General features: G+C 45.2%; 1 pseudogene; it reads right to left on the bottom strand.

Annotated features, from left to right (window-relative positions):
- Positions 1 to 734: 734 nt before the first annotated feature.
- Positions 735 to 1592, bottom strand: LOC138254739 (protein KTI12 homolog; annotated as a pseudogene).
- Between the last annotated feature and the right edge of the window lie 9631 nt (positions 1593 to 11223).

Genomic DNA, 11223 nt, shown 5'->3' with positions numbered 1-11223 from the left:
TTAACCTGGACACTGTTAATCTCTAGCTGCCTGATTTAGAGCCCCTCATCCTCACACATCACTTTGTACCTGCTGCTTTGTATGAGCCAATCTGGACGCCTTTGAAAACTGTTGGAGCCATAGATGCTAACAGACCCAATTCAGAGGGGAGACTTCCGGTTTTCGACGCCAAAAGCAGCTTTATTTTAGCTCTCCCGCCTGAAAATGCCTCTGCTTCAATGAAAGTATATTGGAAAATACAGTCCCCCGATTTTGGTTTTCTTTTTAAATCACCCTCTTTATAATTTGAAACTGTTGGCATGTATGATTGAAGCCATGTTGTGAATTTCACATATTAACAGACATTTTCACTGAATTATGCGTTGCAATCGGGGGAAGAGTTCATGGGCCTCTTGCTCTCCTTATTATTTTCCCTTGAATGTTTTTGGCCTACACTGCATGGGCCAGGTGTTCTGCTAGATTTATCCAACTATTCCACACAAACAAGGGTCAGTCTCACCATCAGGGCCATGACCTGACCCGTGACCCATCTCTCTTATCTTGCCACATATTTACAACAAGCCCTTTATTTTTGGTCTTCAGAGCCTGCTACACAAATTAACAGATCTATTCCTCTGGACAGTCCCTTGGAAAGTGACGAGTTACATGAGCCAAACCCAGAGGACAATGTTAATTTGTCAAAAACATATTTTTGCTTTCATTTGATTAAATTAAATGTTTTTGCAGTCCAGAGTTTAAAAGAAAATCCAACTTCTAGTTTGAAAGTCCTTTTTTCGTTTCTGAGTTATTCGGTGATGACAGGAAGCAGAATAACTGTTCTGATGTATACTTTTGTTCAGGTATTGCACAAACATGCTGGCTAGTTGAGTGATGTTTTGTTTGGGTGCGTGACCCTGCAGCTGATAAACTGATGACTTGCTTTCTGCAGCTCTGCTGTGCTAACGATTCTTGCAAGCTTTATTTTTTCCATTAGCTCCAGGCTCCGTAATCAAGACTCCTGGTACAATGGTTTTATAGGCATTTAGAAGTTCTGTCACATCTTGCGTGATTTTGTCCCGCTCTTCTATGCAATTTGTGGATGAAAGTGGTTGTATTTGGGTGGACTGGGAGGGAGGATGGGCTTTCCTTTGAAAAGTGGCATCACAGATGTCTTCAAATGGCAGTCTTTCTGCATAGTGTATAAAGGACTGCCCAGCGGTTCCTTAAATCAGGGGCTTCGAAACGCTGTGCAAGTGCATCAGATATTTCCTGCAAGTACTGATTTCCAGGCTCTTTGGTGTTATTCCACGGGATGCTGATTTCAGGCAGTTAATCAAGCTGTGAGGTTTCTGTGTATTTTTTTTCCAAACAGCACAACTCGTATCTGTAACATTTTATGTAGTTAAGGGAGCACATGTTCACCACATCCTCCTTGTTCATCAGCTTCCTTTCAACTTTAGTTCGCAAGGCTCCTCTGACTTCTTTCTCTTTTTGAAAATCTGCGTACAATGCGTTCCTGTCCACTCCTAAAGACTCATCACCCTTCACATGACCTCCCTTGACCCCGCTTGAGAAAGTAAATCCTGCAACTTCTGCACTAGCTTGATTACCATAATTACCTATGAAAAGGCGTATTTACGAAGATTTCAGATTCCTATTTGAAATACGTGGCTTGTGACTGTATTAAGTGCAAAAGGGCAAAATAGAATGTCTACTTGCCCAGAGGGCAAAGAAGACAATAAAACTTCTTGTCCGCAACAAGAATCCTCATGTCCAGGGCATTGGGCGATACAAATCCCCCACCCAGTGAGAGAAAAAAGAATCATCATTCCGAAAAAGATACGCCAAGGGGTGGTCAACCTAGCTCATGAGGGATACTGGGGCACAGTAGCCACCAAAAGAGCCTTACGGGATCGTGTCTGGTTCCCCTCCCTACATGTGATGGTTGAAGTCACGCTAAAGGACCGTCCTCAATGCCAACTCGTCAGCCGAGAAGAATCTCCCTTGCCGATTCAAATGTCCGAATTACTGGAAGGAGTCTGGCAGCAAGTGGCTGTAGACTTCTTTGGCCCACTACAGTCTGGCAAATACATCCTCGTCCTAATGCACAAATATTTCCGATTCCCAATTGGCAAGTATCATCCACTAGGGCTGCCAGCACTGTATCTGTGCTGGGTGAAGTATTTGCCGCATGGAGAATTCATCGAATTTGCCAGTCACCTCAACTTCAGACATCAAAAGATCACTCCCATGGGGCTGCAAGGGAGTGGCCATGAAGAGGTTCATGGCCACCTTGAAGAAAACCATACAACAAGCTGAACTAGCCAGAAAGGATGTCCAGGCAGCACTGAATGAAGTGCTGAGAGCATAGAGGATCATGCTGCACAGCACCATAAACCAAGTTCCAGACACCCTAATGCTAAGCCGCACCGTGCGCACAAGAATACCCACCTGGGAGAAATGAGCCTGCGGTGTCCAGCAGGCCACCGATCATGAGGAGCTGGCAGAGCTGGACAGAGCTGGACAGAGCCAAGAAATACGCAGACAGGCATTGGATGGCCCAGCCATCGATATTCCAGGAAGGAGACTCGGTACTCGTCCGGCAAGAACAAAAGAGAAAAACTGATAGTCGATACCATGAACATCCACTGCAAGTAATGAACGTATAAGGCACCATGGCAATGGCACTTTGGATGATAAGAGAATAACTCAAGACCTCAAACACTTCAGGAAGTGCAAACCACCGCTCAAAGAGGCACCTTGAGTGGTGGACTGTGATGTCACTGAGGGCAGAATTGTCACCACAAACTCAACCCAGTCCACATGTTATGTTATGATTGCTTGTATAGCGCTTAAACTGCCGAAAGGCCTCGTAGCGCTTATATTGCAGGCAAAATTGAAGAAACACACAACACCACTTAAGTTCAGGTTCTGAATAACCATGTTTTCAGAGTTTTTCGGAATGTAATTTCCTTAGAGCTTGCTCGCATATTAATAGGCAGACTGTTCCAGAGTTTCGCTTCTTGATGGGACAAGGATCTTCCTCCCCATCTCGCTTTCCTCACTAAAAGAACATTCGCTAGGATGGCAGAGGAGGATCTAAGTTGTCTACTTGGTGCATAAAAAGTGGCTAAAGATCTAAGCATCTCAGGACCAAGGTTATGTAATGCTCTATACATATAACATAGGGTCTTGAATTGAATTCTCTTGGCAACAGGGAGCCAGTGTAATGAGGAAATTCCATTACGTATAGACTGATGTTTTGGGATTTTTAAGAGCATTCGTACCGCTGCGTTTTGTACCCTCTGAAGTCTATCTATAACATATTTCAATGACCGTACAAATAAGGCATTACCGTAGTCAATCCGGGACCCTATCAGGGCCTGAATGATCAATCTTTTTGCGGCAAAAGGCAAAATTGCCAGTACCTTCCTAAAAGTCCTGAGAAGAGCAAAGGAGGTTCCAGCTATTCTGTTGGCGTGTTGGGACATTGATAGAAGGGGATCTAGCCAAACTACTAAACTTCTTACAAGATCTTTAGGTGGCGGGAGAGTGCCCACCCCTTCTATTATTGTTGAAGCTGGTGATAAACTTTTTGAGGGCCCAAAAAACATCACCTCCGTTTTTCCGTCATTCAGCTTCAATTTACTCTCCATCATCCAGGCAGCAACTGCTTGTAAGCAAGGTCCAAGTGCTGTCCCAAGATCCGGTTGCTTGCTAGAGAAGGAGAAATTAAGTTGTGTATTGTCTGCGTAGGATACAAGTTTTAGACCAAACACTTGAACAATCTCTTCAAGTGGCAGCATGTAGATATTAAATAGCAGCGGACTCAGGGAAGAACCCTGAGGTACCCTGCAGCCACTCGTAATGCGTTTAGATAAACAGGATCTCTCTAGTACCTGATAGGATCTTCCATTAATAAAAGAGGAGACCAATCAAGAGCAGTCCCGGAGATTCCAATCTCTTGCATCCTCTTTTTTAGAATATCCAAATTTACCGTATCAAACACCGCACTGAAATCTAGGAGAATAATGGCTGTTTCAATCCCGTTGTCAAGTTGCATTTTTGCTTCTTCCGTGATCGCGACTAATGCTGTTTCTGTGCCATGCCGTGGCCTGAAACCCATCTGAGTAGGGTAAAAAATCTTATTTTCTTCCAGGAGAATGGAGAGTTGGGCCTGCACGTGCTTTTCGGCTATTTTAGCTGTAATGGGTAGCAATGAAATGGGGCGATAATTATTCATCACCTCTGGGTCCAGATTAGATTTTTTTAAGAGAGGTTTAACAATGGCCTGCTTCCATAGGTCTGGCACTATTCCAGAGAAAAGTGAGACATTGATGAGATTAGCAATTACTGGATTTACCACTAGCGCTCCCAACAGGGAGCCTGATTTGATGGAACCCAAAATTCGAATTATTATCAGAGTAAAATTCGAGAGGATTACTGCTTCCTTGGCCTTGTAACTGATGCCTTTGTGTTCTCCTTTTTGAGTAGTAGCGAAGATGAATAAATATCCTGTACTTTTTGATGGAAGAAGACCGCTAGGTTATTAACATGAACCTGCGGAGCATCAATAGGGCCGGATTCGTTAGGGGGGTAAATAAGGTCTTTGAGAGCCTTAAAGATTTATTTTGGAGAGTTAGCCGCTGCTTCTATTTTTTTGGAATAGTAGTTTGTCTGTGCAATTTTAATTTCAGTATGATAAAGTCGAATCAGTTTCCTATATTCCTCTTTCAATCGTTCATCTTGAGTGTGTCTCCATTTCCTTTCTCCCCTTCTATACTCCCCTTTTAGTTCAAGTAAGTTAGGGGTATACCAGGGAGACAGCCTTCTCTGAGGTCTATCACTTGGATCAGAGGGGGGTATAAGCAATTAATGGACTATTAAGGTATCCTTTAATTGCTTAAGGTATCCAACGCACTTATTACCATCAGCTACTTACCACATATATACATATGCCAGGCAGGCACAGCACAGAAACTAACTGAGGAAATATAAGCAATATGTACAGCCCCTCCATCTAACCCAACAAAAACGTGCACCTCAATAAAACTGACTTATTCCTGCATAACTTCACACCGCCCTGGTGTAATATTACGCAAGAGTAAAATCGTAAATAAATTGACGAGTAGAAATACACCTTTTGCGAATAACATACATGAATTCGTAAGTGATGCCTTTTGCATTAGTAGATTGAATCTGCAAATGGTTTTATAAATGGGGTCCTAAATGGCGAACGGTTTCATTTGATGCTGAGCTTTCTGAAGTGGCCTGTAATGAAGGGCTCCTCGAACAGGATAAATGTGGCCAAAATCCAAACATCTGTTCCTTGAGATAAACAATGTTCATGCAGTTGAAAAGGCGACAGTGTCTTGCATTCCCCGCAGTGATTTGGATTTATGACTGTGGCAACCTTTAAATACAATTACAAACAAGCAGACTCCTGGAAATGTGAAGCAAATTTCTAAATTAATCAAAAGGTCAAAAGTATAATGTGCCCTAATTGCGCTAATAATGGACAATTTTACTGCGTGCACAGCTATAAACCTCCAGTGCCCGAGTCCTCATTTAACCTCAGTGGCTATTCTGGCGGCTGCCTTCTGTGCTCCACCGGCCACATCCACCCTACTACCACAACTAGCATTCTCTCTCCACTTACCCGGAAATCCTTATTTCATTCCATTTTCAAATAAAAGAGTAAACTTGCACGAACTGCCTTCTAAATGCTGCAAATCTCGCACCAGAGCTATCAGCAAGGGAGTACCCGGAAAATTAAAAATCCTCTACTTTGCACCACACACCTCTAATGACCCCGAGGAAGCAAAGAAAGTAAACGGGCCCTCCATAAAATAAATCCCTTCTCCCTTACATATATCCATTCATCCTCCTACCATTTCCTCCACTAATCCATCCTTTCACCTTGCCATCCATCTTTCACCATCCTATCCATCGTGCACACATTTATCTATACACACTTCACATTTTCATCATTCCATCTTCTAACCTTCCATCGATTCATCGATCCATCCATCAACCCACTCATCCATCCTTTCACTTTTCCAGCCAAGCATTTGTTCACCCTTCCATCCAGTATACCATGCATTCTTTCGGCATTCCTTCTATCCATCCTTTCACCAATGGATCCTGTCACCCTTCCAACCACCCATCCTTTTATCCACCTATCCCTACACCATTCCTTCCTTTGTTCTTTTCATCTTTCATTTCACCCTTCTTTGCTGCTTTTCAATTCCCTTTTCATCTTCCCTTTCTTTCATTTTCCCCACCTCCTTTCCAATTTCTACGTCGGCCAAAGAGGGTATTCACTAACTGAAGGTGGAACATAAATTCAAAGCAGTTCCAAACAGCACCCCCCCCCCAAAAAAAAATACGTTTGGCCCAGGGCCCCCAAAATCCTTAAGATGTCTTCTGGACACAGATATTGGAAACAGATGCAGTAACAAATGAAACTTAAGACAACGGAGTATGGGTGTGTCTTGCTAGGATACATTTTAGGATTCAATATATCACTTTAAAAGAGTTGTTAGAAAGAGATGCATTATTTGTGATTCTTCAAGAATTTGAGTTGTAAGGACTTTGGTACAAAGATGTCACTTCTATTTGGATACAATTGGTTTTCATAGGCATATTGCTCCTCATAGTCCTCGACATCTGTGTTTGGTAGACAAGATTTTGCTGTCTGGCGCATTGGACTGAATGACGCTTGTCGTCCACGTCAGGGAGCGGGACTTCCGGGTTATCAAGGACAGAGCAGGAATTAGGATGTCAACCAGCAAAATGCAATGCGTTGCAATTCTTCTCTACCCGATTTTCTGTTCGTCAGCAGAGAGTGGGTCAGGTACTTGGTAGTAGGGTGAATACAATTTTTTCTAGCATTTGCATCAAGAATTGTTCAATGTAAAATTTCCTAGCTATCGGGAAGGAAACTTTAAATTCTATTAAGGACAGGGAGGCGAGGATTATGCGGTCCTTTCTTCACTTTATTTACAACAGCAGGTTCAAAGTTCAAACAAGGTCGGAACAAAATAAACTTCAAGCCCCATGATGCCCAAGTAACCATGACAACCCATAGCCAATCCATTGTCCATAACGATGAGTATATATATAACTGACGGGCACAGTCCTTCCTCTTCTTCACTGAAGAAAGTTAAGGAGCTCGCGACTTCATTCTCCTTTGGAATCACCTCCTACAAAATAAGGAAAAGATCAGACACTGGAACAAACATACTTCAAAAGCAATGCACCTGCAAGAATATTCAACATGTTAATGAACAGAATAATAACATTAGAAGCATAATAAAGAACAAGGTCGTCACCAAATTGAGACGTCAATAGTATGCATAAAACCAATAACATTCACAGATAAGAAAAATTACCACTGACCTATAAGAAAAAGGTCTCCCACAAATGGTATATAACTTAACTCGGGTGGGAAATACTGCTATAGTATGAGAGAGGGATAATCCTCACCTCCGTATCCTTAATAGAATTGAAAGTTTCGTTTACGATAGCTAGGAAATTTTACATTCTATATCAGGACCGGAGGCGAGGATTATGCAAATTCAAAGCTTACTCACCACTAACGATGCAGCTTCATGGAGCGGTTTAAAATAGAATTTCTTAAAAAACGACTCTGAGAACCAATCCGCTGAATTCATAATATCCTCCAATCTCCCACCGACCATAACTGCCTTGGAAGCCATTGCACCTCTAGTGGAATGAGCTCCAAAATGCCAAATGTCAATCCCAGATTCTGACATGACCCAACAAACCCACCTAGCAATGGTAGGGGAAGACACAGCCTAAACAGTTTCTTGATAGCAATCAAGAGTTGCCTTTCCCCCAGAGGTCTATCCTCCTCCGTGACAGCTTCATAAGTCTGTAAACATCTAACCACACATAACTTAGGGTGAGAATCAAAACTGGGATAGAAAACAAACCTGGTACCTGTTTTGGTCTGCCTAGAAATAGTGAAAGTAACCCCCTCCGGGGTGAAAACCCGGGCTAACACATCCAAAGCATGCACGTCTGAAACACGCTTACAAGGCACAAAAGCATCGCCAACTTAGCAGAAATCTGTTTCCTGGATAGATAACGATTCTCTGGCCAAGAGGAAAGGAAATTAAGAACCTTGTTAACATCCCATAACCCAGAGTACCGAGGTTCAGGTGGTCGGGATAAACGAGCCCCGTTCAAGAGCTTACTTACCCAGGGGTGTTCCCCAACCGGGACGTAATTGATCGTATTATGCCCTGCTAAAATCGCAGAACGAAAAGAGTTAATGGCACAATAACTCAAACCTGAGGTAAAACTTTCCACCAAAAAAATGACTATGAACTCAACGGGGGCCCCCACGGGATCCACTTCCCTCTCCAGACACCAACGAGCCCATCTCTTCCAGGCCGATCTATATCGTTTGATGGTACCTGGAGCCCACAACTGTTTGATAAGGGCTGTAGCGCCCTATGAAAGGCAGACGTTTTCCCAACATCCCCTGAAATCCTCCAAGCCATGAGATTGAGATGTCCTTGAAGCACCAAAGGATGAGGGCGACCCAGCGGGTCCCCGAGCACTCCCAAGGCACACAGTAGTCTGAGAGGGGCCATCCATGACAACTCTAGAAGAGTGAGGAACCACGCTTGAGCCTTCCAAATTGGAGATATCAGGATCATTGATGCCCACTGACGTCGGACATGAGCCACCACTCCGGGAATGAGAAGAAACGGAGGGAAAGCATAACATTAGTCACTCGACCAATCCTGCAAGAACCCATCCACTGCGCTCGCCCCCGGATCGGGCTTCCAACTGAAGTAAGTCGGAAGCTGGGCATTCCAACGAGAGGCAAATAGGTCCAAAGGACAAGGACCCCAACGATCCATCAGAGACCGAAAGATCTCTGGATCCAGTCGCCAATCGCTGGTATCCCTGAGATAACGTGAATTCCAATCCGCCACCTGGTTCTGAATCCCCGGGAGATATTCAGCTGTAACCGAAATCTGTCTCATGGAGGCAGAAATGTCAAAAATCATTCGCCGGGTCCGCCAAGACTCTGGACCGAGTGCCCCCCACTCTGTTTATGTACTGAAAATGCCGAGATATTGTCCATCCGAAGAAGGACACAACAGGAAATCTTGTCACGTGTCAAGGACCGAATCGCAAACGAGCCCGCAAGAAGCTCTACACAATTGATGTGAAGGTTCAGCTCCTCCGAAGTCCACTGACCACCCATGGAGATCTGACCACACCTGGCTCCCCAACCCAGTCTGCTGCATCCGATTCTATCACCAGGTCAGAGAGACAGCCAAATATGGCCTTCCCATTCCATGCATCCATGTGGCTCAACCACCATTGCATCTCCGAACGAGCCTCCGAAGAGAGCTCCACCAGAGCCGTATAGGTATGTCCTTTCCGAAGATGAGAGGCTTTCAGACGTTGCAGGGCCCTGTAATGCAGGGGACCTGGAAAGATGGCCTGGATAGAGGACGACAGAAGACCCACAATCCTGGCAATCTGCCGGAAGGAGGTCCTGTCCCTGCAAAGCACCTTGGAAATCTCCTTCTTGATCTTGGAGACATTGTGCTCTGGAACTTTCAGCATTGCGGACCTCGTGTCCACCACGAAACCCAAAAACTTTGTGGATTGAGATGGCCAAAGGGAGGACTTCTCCGTGTTGATCACGAAACCCAGGTCCTGCAACAGTGCAATAGTCATGTTCGTGTAACACAACAGTTGCAACCTGGACTGATCCATCAAAAGGATGTCGTCCAAGTAAATAATCAGTCTGACACCCTGAGTCCTCAGAAATTCGACCACCGGCTTCAGCAACTTCGTGAAGCACCACGGTGCTGAAGAAAGGCCGAATGGGAGACACCTGAACTCGTAGATCTGACTCCTCCATTGAAACTGCAGAAATTGTCAGTGAGGAGAATAAATGGGGACCGTAAGGTAAGCGTCCTTGAGATCCAAATGGATCATCCAGTCCCCTTGACACAAAAGATCCCTCAGAAGATGGATTCCCTCCATCTTGAAATGACGCTAACCACCCATTCGTTGAACGCCTTGAGGTTTATCACCGGACGGAAATCCTTGTCTTTCCTCTCGACCAGGAAGATGTTGCCCAAGAACCCACTCGGATGAAGAGGTGCCGGGACAACAGCCCCCTTGCCCAGGAGAAGTTGGACCTCTGAGTCTATCAATTGGGAGTCCTGAATGCTGAACCGAATGGGAGGAGGGCGAACCGGTTGAACAAGGGTCCCATAGAACTCTATGCAGAAACCCAACACTCTTTCCAAATCCCAAGGGTCGGACGTAAGTCGCGCCCAATTCTCTGCAAAGAGAGCATTTCTGCCTCCTAGCTCTTGATGAGAAAAAAGGGTAGTGCTCACCTGTGCTTCCTCCCAGAGAGTTGGAGTTGCCTCTGTGGAAACGGGAGGAACGTCCTCGACCAGAGCCTCTGTTGGGAAAGAAGGTCCCCTGACAGCCATCGTTCCAACCGTTATCCCACTTTCCTTGGGCTCTGGAGGAGCCTGACTGCTGGGAGCGGCCGGAGGAGCAACCCCTTCCTCGCCCAGCCCCAGCAAAAACCTTCCCCGGGAAGATCTTGTGCATGGAAGACATCGCTTTATCCAAGGCGGAGATTGTGGACACAAATCTCCCAAGCTCCTTCACAAAGGGGTCGCCAATGAGATTGCCCTGGGCTACTGCACCAGCCTCAGACGTCGCCAGTTCCCCCAATTTAGGGTCAATCTTAATCAGGAAAGAGCGCCGTCTCTCCGTAGATATAGCACAATTGGTGTTGCCCAAAAGACAAACCACCCTTTGCGCCCATCCTGCGACCAAGTCCGACTGTAACGGCTCTCCTGAGGTCTTAGCCGAATCAGCTAATTCAATGATCTTTGTCAATGGACCTAACACATTTAAACGTTTATCTTGACAAGACCGCCAAGAACGATCGATCCCTTTCTTAGGATCAAGCATGTACTTAGAAAAGAAAGTACATAGCTTTGGATCCAATAAAGGCGTAGCCGCCACCTTGTCCCCAAGCACCGGCATGAGGCATTCCGCCCGCAAACGGGCCCAAACCTCTTGCTCCAAAGGATGGCGGATAGCCTTAGCCACATAAGCCACCACCTTGGGATTAGGGACCCACTCAGAGGACCGAGGATGGTAGATGTCCTCCGGGTCAAACATATCGGAGTCCCAACCTTCTTCCTCAACACTAGAGGT

This window comes from Pleurodeles waltl, chromosome 1_2 (genome assembly GCF_031143425.1).
Source record: "Pleurodeles waltl isolate 20211129_DDA chromosome 1_2, aPleWal1.hap1.20221129, whole genome shotgun sequence".
Taxonomy (NCBI): domain Eukaryota; kingdom Metazoa; phylum Chordata; class Amphibia; order Caudata; family Salamandridae; genus Pleurodeles; species Pleurodeles waltl.
The sequence above is the reverse complement of the archived record's forward strand: the minus strand, read 5'-3'. Positions and strand labels throughout refer to the sequence as shown.